Raw genomic sequence first — 16,881 nt, forward strand, 5'->3', positions numbered from 1 at the left:
ATGGGGCTTTTGGGAGATAATTAGAGTTAAATGAGGTCATGAGGGTGAGACTGTCATGATGGTATTAGTGCCTTTATAAGAAGAGATGCCAGAGAGCTTGGTCCCTCTGTCCATCATGTGAGGACACAGTGAGAGGGTGGCCATCTGCAAACCAGGAAGTGAGCATTCACCAGGAACAAATCTGCCTTGACTTTGGTATTCTCAGCCTCCAGAACTGTGGAGAAATAAATATCTATTGTTTAAGCCACCCAGTCTATGGTATTTTGTTATGGAAGACCAAGCTAACTAAGTTATCAAGAATCATATTTTCTGTTTAAAAAAAAATTAGTGTTTTATTTCAAAAATAATATATCTTTCATTTAAAGTAACTAGAAAACATAGATAAGCATAAGAAGAGTGAAGATATTGTAACAAAATAAATTGTGAGAATCTGAGGAACTTTATTGACTAGATTTGGAATTCCAGCTCTACTATTTACTAACTAGTTTATCTGGACAAATTGCTTTAGCTGTCTGAACTTGGTTTTCTCATACATGGCATGAAGATAATGCTACTACTGAGATAACTGGGGTACTATTTACAAAATAAACTCCATTTATTTTGAAAACTATATATACAGGTTTCAGTACAGTGCTTGGGCCATATGAGCACTGAAAAACAGTAGCTCTTATTAGCATTAATAATACTTCTGTCCTCTTCTCTAGCCATGACTTCCTCAATCTGGAGTTCTTAAACTTGCTGATCCATCGTTCATTGTTTTAGAACTCAAGTTTGAGTATAACCCTGCTCAGAGAGCATCCACAGGTGATATATTATCTGAGTCCTGGCAGGGTTCATTATGTCAACATGGTACCCTATTATAGGAGCAACAGTTTGACTGGAAAAAGCTTGTTGGAGGTACATTTTTCTCCTTGAAGCTCTTTTAGATGTTGCTCCGTTATCTTCTGGCTTCAATACTGTAGAAGCAAAGGCCATAGACAAACCAAGTTTATTCCTCTGTTGGGCAACTTGATATTCTTTTGCTTGCACAATGAAGACATTTTTTGCTCATCTTTAAACAATGAAAATTTCAGTATTTATATATTCCACTATGTATTAAATCTGCGTAAAACACCATGTGTCCATTTTTTTAGTAGCACTTTTTTGTCTGTTTTATTGAGATACAATTGGCATACAGCACTGTATGGGATTCATATTTTCATATCAAACTCGAGATTAAAGTTTTAACAGGATTAATTTTTAATACTGCAGTGAGACTCTACTGGTAACATAAAGTAACTGTATAGAATACATGCAGCTAATTATTAAGGAACCCACTATCCAGTAGTAAAGAAAGGTTAAACATGGCAGAGTTGGAAGCCATTATCAGGGGTAAAAAAATATAAAACTTTTTCATTGAGAATGGATTGAACAAACTGTTATGCTTGTTTAGTGTAACAAAGTGGAAAAGGTTTATTGTCCAGAAGAACATCAATAGGTTGTGGCAATGTATTGGAGACGAAAATGGAAAATTAAGAGGTAACATTGGAAATAACCACTTGGTACTCTTGGAAATGCTGGAGAGGGTTTTTGCAGGGACTCAAGAACCCAGTGAGCAGTTATAATCAGAGCCTGGAAAATGTGTTGAGAAGACCCAGAGCTATATGCCCTCAAGGATCCTTCAATCACCCTCTCGTTAGCAGAGTAGGGAGCTGGTCAGCAGGTCTGAACCCATTCTTTAGAAGAACAGGCCAGTGAAGGAGCCACTGAGCTCCAGGGACTCCCACTCTCTAATGAGCTCAGTTCTTTGACCGGTGACCTGTTTGTGTCATAGTGACACAGTTGTCTCTGTCTTGCTGATCCAGTAAATACGCAGAGGATATTGGGGAATTCTCACTCCTACAATGCTGCCCATGGGAATACAGTTCACTGTGCCAGCCTAAGTGCACCCCTCCATGGGACAATGAGAGAGTAGAGATCGGTGTGTTCTGATCCTTCTCTGCCTATGAATATTCCCTGATTTGTTTTACACATGCGCCATGTGGCACTGTGGCATGTGTGTCTATGTCCCTTTGAATTACATTTGAGTTATGTATTGAAGGGCTTCTCCAGAATTCTGACTGCAGCTATACCATGGACTAATCCCTATCCTGATGTAATGAAGGGCCCGTGAACAAGATTTCCAGCCTAAGCACTAAAAAGTAGACAGCATCAGACTATTTTACATTTGTGAACAGGCACATAACTGCAAGACAGTGAGTATTTCAGCTGCCAGCAGAAAATAGGATTGGTTTTAAAGAGAAAGGGCTTTGCTTAGTTTGGAGAGGACCAGACTCAGAGGAGTGTAGGAGCAGAAGAATGGTTACAGCTGAAGGAAGCCACCTCATGCAATTTGCGAAGGCGTCAATGACACAGAGTCCCCGGCTTTTTCCTCCTCCCTCTCTCCATCCTCCCTGCATCTCTGGTCCAGCGTGTGGAGCTCAGAGCCTCAAGGGAGAAACTGAGGTCCAGCATCACCTGTAAGGGGAATAAATAGATAAAAGGTGGGAAATGTGTCCTCAAAACCCTGGTGCTCAGTATAGTTTTCCCTGAGGTATTAGAGAATACAAACAACATAACAGGTAACAAGCACCAAACTTCTGCTGAGAAAATCCTCAAATGAATTACAGAATCAAATATAAATAACTCTGAGATTGCCTCAGCCTGGATTAATCCCACTGTCTTCTGGCCTCCCACAGTCTACCAGCTCAAATTTCTAATCCAACCCTTACAAACTGTACCAAACCTTATTGTGTATCATCTCTCTCCTCTCACCTTGTGAGCCCTTAGCAGGTGGAGACTATGTCAGTGCCTCTAACGTAAACACCTGGCAAACCTTTGTGAATTCATGCTCCTACACGGATCAACTGATAAAAGCTGAGCAGCCTGACTGTTCAGCTTTAATTGTACCTCTCACTGTTTTATGCCTTGATTCGTCATTCAAGGCCTTTCACAAACTGTTTCAATAGCGCTGAACACTCAAGAGATGTTGATGAGGAATTATTAAACTACAACCTATCCTCTGAACTCACTGTGCCCAATTTCACCCCATACCTTGCCGCACCCTAACTGCTGACTGCTTGGAATATGTTTTTATTTCCTTCATTGACCCAAATAATACACATACATCAGATTCTACCCAAAGTTCTACTTCATTCATGAATCTCTCCCTGACCACTGGGGCACACACATATGAAGAGGGATCTGGAGTAGTGGAGGAGTTTTAGAAATATTCTCATGGCTTGAATTGAAGTTGCCTGGAAATGGGACTCTCCCCAGGTCCCCTGATATGATGTTGTAATATCTCAACCTTTGATGGTCCCCTTGTTCTCTCCACTAACATTCTCTTACCACATATCACCTTTGGTGTCACTGTGGAAAACACACTGGCCTGAGTCAGGAGTTCCATCTCTGTCATGCCTTTTGTTTCCCAGTAGAAGTCACTTCCATCTGTGGACTTCAGCTTCTTTATCTCTAGAATGAAGCCATTAAGCTAGAAGGCTCAGGTCCTCCATTTCCTACTATTTGGTAATTCCAGGTCTTCTGAAGTCACCCAGTGATTCCATGTGATGAGTGTGTAGGAGATGCTGCAGGTGGAGGCAGGGAGTGCCCAGACAGAAGGAACAGCCTGCAAGTCTGCTTGTCCCATCTACCCTGGCCTTGTTTCTGTTCCACATGTCCTTTCCTTATTTTTTTTTTTTTTTGATCCCTTATTCTTCCCTCATCTGGCATACTCTACCCCATCTACCTGCAACAACCTGTGATCTTACCCCTTCTAGTCTCTCCTGAAATGTTACTTCCTCAGGGACAATTTGCCTTACCCGCTACCATTCACCTCAGGCAAGATGAGTTTCTCCTGCACATGCGCCAACATGACCAATGAGCATCACGTGATTGGGTGTTCACCATCTGCCTCTGTAAATTGATGAAAATGAAAACAGCAAATTATTTTTTTGTTGTAGATCTCTATTCTTAGTGACTATGATAGTCACTAATACCCTGACATTAGTCAGGGTGCTCCAGAGAAACAGAACCAGTAAGATGTGTGTATATACAGAGAGAGATTTATTTTAAGGAATTGGTTCATGCAATTGTGGGGCCTGGCAAATCCAAAAGGTTCAGAGTGGGCCGGCAGGCTGGAGACCCAAGGAAGTGTTGATGTTGCCGATTGAGTCCAAAAGCAGTCTTGACAACAGTATGGCTGTGTTATACTTTCTTCACTCTGAGATTTAGGAAAATCATCAGTTTATCATTTTCCTCATATTGCACAACTTCTAAAAAGCATGTGTGTTTGGCTTTTCCTTTATTCTTATTGTTAGTGTGCTGTATTTTGTCGAGAAAGTAGTTGTGCAGTTTTTCGATATCTATAAACTCAAGAACTTAAAATAGAATACTAAGAATAAACAGTAAGAATGAAGTTAAAAACACAGTTTGGATGTATTTTTAATATTGCTTTTAAATGTTTTAAACATTAATCTTCTGGATCTGAGAGGGAACAAGGAAATAATGTTATCATTATTAATGATATTAATAATGAGTTACAGCCTGAACACACAGTCACAGAACATTTAATACTGTATAAAAACTATAACAAGTGGGAATGCATTCGATATCGTGTAAGATTTTGTTCAAAGGAAACAATAATTTGAATTTCTAAAGTTTTAGAATATCTCTGCTAATTTTATCAAAACTTACCGGTGTCTTATTATTGCTAACAATGTAAATATTATATTCAAACGATGCTCGAAAGCTGTGTAAAAGTTGAAAGTGCTAAGTGCATTCTGTCTGTGCTCAGAAGCCAATGTAAATAATTAACAATAATCAAAAAGAAAATTTAAACAATATTATGAATTAGCTTAACACAATAAAGTATTTGAAATAAAGAATTTCTAAAATAATTTTTTCATAAAAGCAACAAACATTGAGAAATTCCCATGAGAAGTTAGTACTATCTGCTGTGTAATTAAGTAGAGCTATTTACATGCTAAACAGAGGGTTTTGAAAAGATTGTAAGTAGTGTATACCATTACACTCTCAGTGAATGGTTCTGCTGGTTGCAAGCCATATATCTACAATAATAAGACAAGTTTTTGGAAAACTTATAGATCTAGGTAATACATCATTATTAATGTAGTTTCAACTAAGTCACAAAAATGTGTTTTAATCAGTTGCTTAAATACTAAAGTTAAGAATTGTAAGAATGATATTTTTTGTTGATCTGAGGAACTCAGTATAATGAACTCATCGTGATGGTAAAGATGGTGTGAGTGTATGCCACAAAGAAAGTTCAGGGTCTCTGCAAAAATTTTAGAAAAATTTGAACTGTGTTTATTTGGAACTATATAAGTCATTATAAATACTGATTTCAAGATGCCCCAGTAAAAGGTTAATTCAAATAAATCACTTTACATATTTCCTTCAATAAACTTTTTATTTTCTAACACATGTTAAATAAACATCTGAGGGAAAAAATATATATCTGAAGAGGTTGGAATAGAAATTATGAAAGTGAGAAGATTTAGGTCTCCTGCAGTACTACGATGACAAAAAGCTTTAGGAAACTTTGTCAAATCTTTTATATTTACTTTATAAAAAAATCGTGAAATAGGTAAATGTTTGGAAAATAAAAATTTTTTTCAGAGAGTTGGCTTTGATAACAGATTTTAACAGAGATATCAATGTTATCTTTAGCATTATCAGAGAAAAATGTTGCTTATTAAAGAAACTAGCTTGACTTTTGTGTGTGTGTGTGAGGAAGATCAGCCCTGAGCTAATATCCATGCTAATCCTCCTCTTTTTGCTGAGGAAGACCGGCTCTGAGTTAACATCTATTGCCAATCCTCCTCCTTTTATTCCCCAAAGCCCCAGTAGATAGTTGTATGTCATAGTTGCACATCCTTCTAGTTGCTGTATGTGGGACACGGCCACAGCATGGCGGGACAAGTGGTGCATCGGTACGTGCCTGGGATCCGAACCTGGGCTGCCAGTAGCAGAGCGCACGCACTTAACCGCTAAGCCACGGGGCAGGCCCAAAACTAGATTGATTTGACAAAAATAAAAATTAATTAACTTATAAAAGTAAATAAGGGAAGCAAAGCAGGGGGAAAGCAGATGATACGGTTTTTTAAAAATTTATGTAACATACCATTTTAAAGAAAAAATATCCACATCAATAAAAAAGACAATTACAATATTTAATAATTTATGTGGATGTTGGTGTCAAGATGAGGGAATAGGAAGACTCTGAACTCACTTTGTCCCATGGACACAACAAATTTACAACTACCCTTGGAACAATTACCCCTGAGAGAGAGCTGAAAACTGGATAAAAAGAACCTCCACAACAAGGGACAGTCCTAACTGAGGTGGAAGAGGCAGAAATTCCTTTCTTGAGAGGAAAGAAGCCACCTTTGCAAGCTGCAGCATTTCATGGCCAGGTGGGTGCAATCCTAAGGTACACAGTCTTTCCTTGAGGAGTGAGGGCCCTGAGCAGGGGAGTGTTACAACTACAAGCATCTTTTGGACTCAGCACCACTGAGACTAGTGTCATAATATCTGGCTTTGCTGGCTACCAACAACAACGGGGAAACCCCCAGAAAAGCTATTGGACTTAACGGAAAAAGAGCCAACTCTTAAAGGGCCCACACACAAATTCACCCATTTTGGAAAGCAACCTAAAATCCCCAGAAAGAAAGATGCACAGTCCTTTGGTGAAAAGAGACTTGCTTGATAGGCTCCCCGTGCATCTCAGTGAGAGGTAAGACCTCTCCAGGGACTGAGACATTTGCGGCAGCCATTATTGTGACCTAGTTCAGGCGTGCTGACACAGACATTGGCAGATGCCATTGGGGTTCCAGCACTGGCCTGTTAGCCCAAGGTCTTCCCCACTCACTAGAGTGTTGCTTTAATCCAGCTCATCCAGGGCAGGCAGCCTGACCTGGGCACAGACTCCACACAATAGCAATCCCTTGGGCAACTTGTCAGCTTGCATAGGCTGGGCTCCTGGAACCTCTGCAAACAGGTGAGTGAGTTGGCCTCTGAGGGACAGGGTGCATGAGGATCAGGTGGAATGTGTGGGGCATTGGTGGAGTTGTGTGGGACCTTTGCAGGGCAGAGACTGGGTTCACTTCAGGGGGTAGGGGCACACACGTGGGGCAGGACTGTGTTGATGGTGTGTATGGCCCTGTGGGTGGTGGGGCTTGTCAGCTGCAGCAGACTTGTGCTTCTCAAACAGTCACATAGAAGATAGGCCCCAACTTCCAAAGTCCGAAACAATTGGGTGCTCCCATGCCTTGTGCCAGCCCGGCTCAGCTGCAATCCTGAAAGAGCTGACAAGAGCCTTGTAGGCTGGAGGTCTACAACAATGGTAAGCCCCTGAGCCTAGCAACCATCCACGCTGGGGTCCTACTCACTTAACAGAAAGACGGCAACAGGAATGTGCTATTAGACCTTGTAGCCAACTGTGCTGGGGCCCCCCATACCTGGTAAAGTGACTGAAGGGTCCATAGCAGCCACATGTTGCTGAGCCTTACAACCAGCTGGTCAGGGGGACAGCTCAGCCTCTCTGGGCAGCTACCACAAGAGCAACCATGCCACAACAGAAGGACACACGTAGCCCACATGAGGGTCATTCTTGGAACATTTGGAACTGATGATGAGAGGGAAGAACACTGCTGGGCCTCATAAAGCATGACTTATGTAAGGTCACCTCTCCAAGATCAGGAGATATAGCTGATCTACATAATACATAGACACAAGCACAGAGAAAGAGGCAAAATGAGGAGGCAAAGGAATATCTTCCAAGTAAGAGAACAGGACAAAACCTCAGAAAAGGAACTAAATGAAACAGAAATGAACAATCTACCCAACAGAGAGTTCAAACAAAGAGTCATAAGGATGCTCACTGATCTTTGGAGAAGAATGGATGAACTCAGTGTGAACATCAACAAAGAAATTGAAAATATAAAAAAGAACCAATCAGAAATGAAGAATACAGTACTAGAAATGAAAAATTCACTAGAGGGACTCAAAGGCAGAGTAGAGGATACAAAAGAACGCATCAGTGAGCTGGACAAAAAACTAGAGAAAATCACCAAAGCTGAACAGATAAAACAAAAAAGAATTTAAAAGAGTGAGGACAGAGTGAGGACCTCTGGGACAACATCAAGCTCACTAACATCCATGTTGTAGGTGTCTCAGAAGGAGAAGAGAGAGATAAAGGGGCAGAGAATCTATCTGAAGAAATAATAGCGGAAAACATCCCTAACCTATGAGGTAAACAGACATCCAGGTACATGAAGCACAGAGAGCACCAAAAAATATAAGCCCAAAGAGGCCCACATTAAAACACATCATAATTAAAATGTCTAGAATTAAAGATAAAGAGAGAATCCTAAAAGCTGCAAGATAAAGGCAACAAGGTACATGCAAAGGAAACCCCATGAGGCTATCAGCTGACTTCTCAGCAGAAACCTTACAGGCTAGAAGAGAGTGCCACAATATATTAACAGTGCTAAAAGGAAAAAAACATACAGCAAAGAATACTCTACTCAGCAAGGTTATCATTCAGAATGGAAGGAGAGATAAAGAGTTTCCCAGACAAGCAAAAATAAAAGAAATTTATCACTAGGAAACCAGTCCTACAAGAAATGCTAAAGGGACTTATTTAAGGGGGAAAGAGAAGACCGCAAATAGGAAACACATATCTATTTCCACGATAAGAGGGTAACAGATATAAATGCACTAAAAACAAAGAGGTTTATTGCAGTAACATTGGTTTATAACATTGTAAAAATTTCAGGTGTACATCATTGTACTTCTATTTCTGCATAGATTACATCATGTTCACCACCAAAATACTAATTACAACCCATCACCACACACATGTACCCAATTATCCCTTTCACCCTCCTCCCTCCCCCCTTCCCCTCTGGTAACCACCAATCCAATCTCTGTCCCTATGTGTTTGTTTATTGTTGTTATTATCTACTACTTAATGAAGGAAATCATACAGTATTTGACCTTCTCCCTCTGACTTATTTCACTTTGCATCATGCCCTCAATGTCCATCCATGTTGTCACAAATGGCTGGATTTCATCGTTTCTTATGGCTGAGTAGTATTCCATTGTGTATATATACCACAGCTTTTTATCCATTCGTCCCTTGATGGGCACTTAGGTTGCTTCCAAGTCTTGGCTATCGTGAATAAGGCTGCAATGAACACAGGGGTGCATGTACCTTTGCAAATTGGTGTTTTCAAGTTCTTTGGATAAATACCCAACAGTGGAATAGCTGGATCATATGGTAGTTCTATCGTTGATTTTTTGAGGAATCTCCATACTGTTTTCCATAGTGGCTGCACCAGTTTGCACTCCCACCAGCAGTGTATGAGAGTTCCCTTCTCTCCACAACCTCTCCAACACATGTTGTTTCCTGTCTTGTTAATTATAGCCATTCTGACGGGCGTGAGGTGATATCTCATTGTAGTTTTGATTTGCATTTCCCTGATAGTTAGTGATTTTGAACATCTTTTCATGTGTCTGTTGGCCATCTGTATATCTTCTTTGGAGAAATGTCTGTTCAAGTCTTTTGCCCATTTTTTAAACCAATGTTACTGCAATAAACAAAAAATTAAAAAAAAAAAAAAAAAAAAAAAAAGTTATGTCAGTGGCACTTTCAGAATTGTCAAAGAATAAATGAGACCACCATTTAAATCCTAAAAAAAAAAAACAAACAAAAAAAAAAAACAAAGAGGTTAGCTATGATATCAAAAACGTGAAATGTGGGATGAGGGGAGTAAAAGAGTAGAGCTTTTAGAAAGAGGTCAAACTAAAGAGACCGTCAACTTAATATAGATTGCTATATATGTAGATTATTGTATATGAACCACATGATAATCACAAACCAGAAACCTATAATAAATACACAAAAAACTAAGAGAAAGGAACCCAAACATAATGCTAAATAAAACCATCAAACCACAGGGGAAGACAGAAAGAGAAGAAGAAAGGAACAGAGAACTACTAAAACACCCAGAAAAAAAAGTAACAAAATGGCAATAAGTAAATACTTATCAATAGCTACTTTAAACATCAATGGACTAAATGATCCAATCAAGAGGCATAGGGTGGCTGATTGGAGAAAAAAAACAACAAGACCCATATATATACTGCATACAAGAGACACACTTTTGGAAGGTTGTTATGATTCTAAGAATTTATGCATTTTTCTAGTTTGTCTAGTTTGTTGGTATATAGCTTTTCATACTACTCTCTTATAATCTTTTGTATTTCTGAGATATCCATTGTAATTTCTCCTCTTTCAATTCTGATTTTATTTATTTGAGCCTTCTCTTTTTTCCTTGGTGAGTCTAGCTAAAGGCTTGTCATTTTTTTTGTCTTTTCAAAGAACCAGCTCTCGTTTTCATTGGTATTTTTCTATTTTTTTTAGTCTCTATTTCATTCATTTCTGCTCAGATTTTTATTATTTTCCTCCTTCTGCTGATTTTGGGCTTTGTTTGTTTTTCTTTTTCCAGTTCCTTTAGGTGCACTGTTAGATTGTTTATTTGAGATTTTTCTTATTTGTTGAAATAGGCCTGCATTGCTACAACCTTCCCTCTCAAAACCACTTTTGCTGTATCCCATAAATTATGGCATGTCATATTTCCATTTTTATTTGTCTCCAGTTATTTTTTCATTTCTTCTTTGACTTCTTCATTGACCCAATCATTATTCAGTAGCGTTTTGTTTAATCTCCACATATTTGTGGCTTTTCTGATTTTCTTCCTGTAGTTGATTTCTAGTTTTGTACCATTGTGGTCAGAAAAGATGCTTGATACCCTTTTGATCTTCTGATATTTATGGAGACTTGTTTTGTGGCCTAATGTGTGATCAATCCTGGAGAATGTTCCATGTGCATTTGAAAAGAATGTGTATTCTTCGATTTTTGGATGGAATGTTCTGTATATACCTACTAGGTCCATCTGTTGTAGTGTGTTATTTAAGGTCAATGTTTCCTTATTGATATTCTGTTTGCATGATCTATCCATTGGTGTAAGTGGAGTGTTAAAGTCCCCTACTATTATTGTGTTACTGTCTATTTCTCCTTTAATGTCTGTTAATAATTCCTTTATATATTTAGGTGCTCCTACATAGAATGCATAAATATTTACAAGTGCTGTATCCTCTTGTTGGATTGTTCCCTTGATCATTACATAGTGCCCTTCTTTGTCTCTTGTTACAGCTTTTGTTTTAAAGTCTATTTTGTCTAATATGAGTATTGCTAGCCCAGTTTCCTTTTCATTGCCATTTGCATGGAGTATCTCTTTCCATCCCTTCGCTTTCAGTTTGTGAGTGTCTTAGAGAAGGCTCAAATAAATAAAATCAGAACGGAAAGAGGAGACTTTACAATGGACACCTCAGAAATACAAAAGATTATAAGAGAATACTACAAAAAGCTATATGCCAGCAAATTGGATAATTTAGAAAAATGGATAAATTCTTAGAATCATGCAGCCTTCCAAAACTGAATCAAGAAGAAATAGAGAATTTGAACAGACCAATCACCAGTAAGGAGATTGAAACAGTAATCAAAAACCTCCCAAAAAATAAAAGTCCAGGACCAGACGGCTTCCCTGGTGAATTCTACCAAACATTCAAAGAAGACTTAATACCTGCCCGTCTCAAACTTTTCCAAAAAATTGAAGAGTAGGGGAAGCTTCCTAACTCCTTCTACAAAGACAACATAAACCTGATACCAAAATGAGACAAGGACAACACGAAAAAGAAAATTACAGGCCAATATCAATGATGAACATCAATGCTAACATCCTCAACAAAATACTAGCAAATTGAATACAACAATACATTAAAAAGATCATACACTACGATCAAGTGGGATTTATTCCAGGGATGCAGGGATGGTTCAACATCCACAAATCGATCAACATGATATATCACATTAACAAAATGAAGAATAAAAATCACACAATCATCTCAACAGGTGTAGAGAAAGCATTTGACAAGATACAGCATCCATTTATGATAAAAACTCTGAGTAAAATGGGTCTAGAAGGAAAGTACCTCAACATAATAAAGGCCATATATGACAAACCCACAGCTAATATCATCCTGAATGGACAAAAATTGAAAGCTATCCCTCTAAGAACAGGAATCAGACAAGGATGCCCCCTTTCACCACTCCCATTTAACATAGTACTGGAAGTCCTAACCAGAGCAATCAGGCAAGAAAAAGAAATAAAAGCAACCCAAATTGGAGAGGAAGAAGTGAAACTGTAACTATTCGCAGATGACATGATTTTATATATAGAAAACCCTAAAGAATCCACCAAAAAACTTTCAGAAATAATAAATTAATACAGTAAATTTTCAGGATACAAAATCAACATACAGAAATCAGTTGCATTTCTATACACTAGTAACGAAGTAGTAGAAAGAGAAATTAAGAATACAATCCCATTTACATTTGCAACAAAAAGAATAACATACCTAGGATTAAACGTAACCAAAGAAGTGACAGAACTGTATACTGAAAACTATAAAACATGGTTGAAAGAAATTGAAGAAGACACAAAGAAATGGAAAGATATTGCATGCTCTTGGTTTAGAAGAATTAACATAGTTAAAATGTCCATATCTCCTAAGGTAATCTATAGATTCAATGCAATCCCTATCAAAGTTCCAGCAACATTTTTCACATAAATAGAACAAAGGATCCCAAAATTTATATGGAACAACAAAAGACCCCAAATAGCCAAAAGAATCCTGAGAAAAAGAACAAAGTTGGAGGTATCACACTCCCTGACTTCAAAATATACTACAAAGCTATAGTAACCAAAGCAGCATGGTACTGGCACAAAAACAGATACACAGGTCAGTGGAACAGAACTGACATCCCAGAAATAAACCCACACATCTATGGACAGCTAATTTTCTACAAGGGAGCCAAGAACATAGAATGGAGAAAGGAAAGTCTCTTCAATAAATGGTGTTGGGAAAACTAGACAGCGACATGCAAAATAAAAATGAAAATAGACGATTATCTTACACCATACACAAAAATTAACACAAAATGGATTAAAGACCTGAATGTAAGACCTGAAACCATGACACTTCTAGAAGAAAACATAGGCAGTAAGCTCTTCGATATCGGTCTTAGTAACATATTTTCAAGTACTGCGTCTGACCGGGCAAGGGACACTATAGAAAAAATAAACAAATGGGACTACCTTAAACTAAAAACCTTCTGCACAGCAAAGGAAACCATCTAAAGAATGAAAGGACAGGCTAACAATTGGGAGGAGATACTTGCAAACCATATATCTGATAAGCAGTTAATCTCCAAAATATATAAAGAACTCATACATCTCAACAACAACAACAACAAACAACCCAATTAAAAAACGTGCAAAAGGCCTGAACAGATATTTCTCCAAAGAAGATATACAGGTGGCCAACAGGCACATGAAAAGATGTTCAACATCATTAACTATCAGGGGAATGCAAACCAAAACTACAATGAAATATCACCTCATGCCCCTCGGAATGGCTATAATTAACAAGACAGGAAACAACAAGTGTTGGAGAGGATGTGGAGAGAAGGGAACTCTCATACACTGCTGGTGGGAGTGCAAACTGGTGCAGCCAATATGGAAAACGGTATGGAGAGTCCTCAAAAAATTAAGAATAGAACTACCATACAATACAGCTATTCCATGGCTGGGTATTTATCCAAACATGAAACCATGAATGCATAAAGATACATGCACCCCTCTGTTCATTGCAGCATTATTCACAATAGCCAAGATTTGGAAGCACCCTAAGTGCCCATCAAGGAACGAATGGATAAAGAAGATGTGGTATATATACACAATGGAATACTACTCAGCCGTAAGAAACGATGAAATCCAACCATTTGTGACAACATGGATGGACATTGAGAGTATTATGCTAAGCGAAATAAGTCAGATGGAGAAGGTCAAATATTGTATGGTCTCATTCATAAGTAGAAGATAAAACAATAACAAACAAACATAGAGGCAGAGATTGGATTGGTGGTTGCCAGAGGTGATGGGGGTAGGGAGGAGGGCGAAAGGGATGATTAGGCACATGTGTGTGGTGATGGATTGTACTTGGTCTTTGGGTGGTGAACATGATGCAATCTGTGCAGAAATAGAAGTATAATGATATCCACCTGAATTTTATACAATGTTATAAACCAATGTTATCACAATAAAAACAAATTAAAAATAAATCATAACCTCAGTCTAATCATGAGAAAACAGCAGACCACCCAAAATTAACAAAAAATCTAAAAAATACTTGAACAGTACTCTTCAAATTTGTCAAGGACGTAATATAGAGATAAACGACCAAGAAAGTATTACTAACATGAAGGGGCCAATGAGACCTGATAACTAAATGCAGTTCTGTAAACTGGATTGGATCCTAGAACAGGAAAAGGACATAACTGGGTAAACTAGTGCTATTGAGTAACGTCTATAGTTTACTTAACAGTATTATATTCATTTTAGTTTCCTGGTTTTAAAAAATATAGCTTGGTTTTGTAGTATATTAACTTTAGGGGAAGCTGGATGAAGGGTATATGAGAACTCTCTAAACTATCTTGGTAACTTTATTATACATGTAAAATCACATCAATGTACAAAAATTTAAAAACAATATTTTCAATAGCAGCAGAAAATATTAAATATTTATAAATATATTTTTTTAATGTGCAAAGCCCTAAAATTGGAATAAAAAATATTAATCAGATTAATATTGGGCTAAAACACACATCTCATTTTTTCAATCTCCATATTTTTAATAACATATGTATTGAGATATAGTTCGTATAAATAATGCTCACTTCTTAAATTGTATAATTCACTTGTTTGTAGTTTATTCATAGCATTTTGCAACTGTACAACCATCCAAGTCTGGAACATATTGTTACCCAAAAAAAATTCTGTACCCATTGGTAGACATTCCCCATTCTCCTCCCCTTTCAGCCCTAGGCAACCACTTTTTATCTCTATTGATTTATCTATTTTGGACATTTCATATAAGCAGAATTACACAATATGTGATCTTTTGTGACTGGCTTCTTTTACCTAGCATAATGTCTTAAGGTTCATCAGTGTTATATTAACTATCAGTATTTCACGCCTTTTTATTTCCAAATAATATTTCATTGTATAGATATAGTACATTGTTTTGTCCATTCATCAATTGATAGACATTGGGATTATTTCCACTTTGGAACTGCTATGAATAAGACTGCTATCAACATTCGTGTACTCATCTTTATTGGGAGATCACAGCTGGGTGGAGACTCTGCAATCCACATTTCTGCCTTGCCAACTGGTTTACTAAATTCTGGTAAAAGAGGATGATACTAGGTATCAGAAGGCTAGGGAAAGGGTGAGTGATTTTCTCCTGCCTGTTTCATTTCCTGTGAGCTTCCTTTCTGTTTCCTGTGAGCATCACCACAGCATTGCTTCTTTACCCGGCAGTGATGGTTCCATCTGATAGCAGGAGTTGGTTTCAGTTTCTGGTTTTCCAATACTTGCAGAGATGCAAAGATTTGGGGTTTCAATACAAAGAAGCTTAAAAACAAATAAAAAGGCTGTGCATCCACTCAGTGTTTCACTGGCCCCTCTGAAATCAGTAAATTACCCTCAACAAAAGCAGATCCAAGCACAGGTCTTATCTCCTGGAGCCTCCAAATACCTCCAGATCTGGTCAGATAATATTTCACTATTTGTTTACACTCTGATGCTTCAGGCAGCTGTATTAGGTGGTCCAAATTTCCTACGCCACCATTTGCAGAAGTACATGTCCCCTCCTTTTGTTTTCAATAATGGCATTTGCTTCTTGATGAAGATGGGGTGACTCTATGACATGTGGCCTCTGGTTGTCAACCAGTCTTGTTTCCTACTTTATACTTTCTTCCATTTGGAGGAATTCAGCAAACCCAGGATCAGGTTATGTCACACCATCTGTCCACTGTTCACTGATCAAAACAGTCTCTGATGATTTTATATAAAGTACCTCTACCCTCAATTAAACTGGCATATAATTCATAGTTTGTATGTTGTTTTCAGTATGCAGAGACAATTTTCAATCTAAGAAATTTAAGTTCTGCATACTCATTTGCACAAAACTCTTTCAAGGTCTAGGAGGGATCCTGGAAATAAGTTTCTATGTTCATATATTTTTGTAAAATTTGCATAATTATAATCATTTTGTATTCTTTTTCTTAAAGTGTCCCCAAAATTGTGTCATCTTCTGGCCCTGCAAAACCTGAAGCTATTCCTCACAACAGCTTAAGAAACAGATGAGACCTAAGTTCACATCTCACCTTTTCCGCTTGATAAATAACTTGGATAGATTGCCTTGCTTCTCTGAACCTCATTTTCATTGCCTCTAAAATGAAGGGAATGATATGTCCTTCAAGGGACAGCTGCAGGATTAAATTACATAATATAGAGATTTAGAGTAGACTTGGTATAACTTGTTAATTCTTCCACAACTTTTAAAATGTAATTAAATCTACAAAATTAGATCTTCATTATAGGAGTATGGTCAATTGTGTAATGTGACATATATCTGGGGCTACAGATAACCTATTCTACTTCCCATAATTGTATACTGATTACATTATCCAGTTAAATGCCACTTATACACAGTCTTTCACTGTATGCCACTGCGTCAGCTAAACAATGTCAAACCTTTTGATTGAATGTTTTAGGTGAATAGGTAGACCATGAAGACCTATTTTCTAAATAAACAAGTTGAAACAATTTTGTGAAATTTTCTCTCCTGACATCATGGAGGATCAGA

The 16,881-nt window shown here is 37.8% G+C and overlaps 1 long non-coding RNA gene across 4 annotated transcripts in view; it reads right to left on the reverse strand.

Moving 5' to 3' along the window:
- Nucleotides 1-3,037: 3,037 nt before the first annotated feature.
- The window catches only part of LOC147915629 (uncharacterized), a 135,600-nt gene continuing 121,756 nt past the window's right edge, over nt 3,038-16,881 (reverse strand). For 3 of the 4 annotated variants that reach the window (XR_015554053.1, XR_015554055.1, XR_015554054.1), the window contains one exon: nt 3,627-3,933. This is a non-coding gene — a long non-coding RNA (uncharacterized LOC147915629). Of the gene's footprint in view, nt 3,606-3,626; nt 3,934-16,881 lie in introns of those variants that run through there. The other variant, XR_015554056.1, reaches the window with a different exon arrangement.

Source organism: Ceratotherium simum, chromosome 13 (genome assembly GCF_057802395.1).
Source record: "Ceratotherium simum simum isolate JZ-2026a chromosome 13, ASM5780239v1, whole genome shotgun sequence".
In the NCBI taxonomy this organism is placed as follows: Eukaryota; Metazoa; Chordata; class Mammalia; order Perissodactyla; family Rhinocerotidae; genus Ceratotherium; species Ceratotherium simum.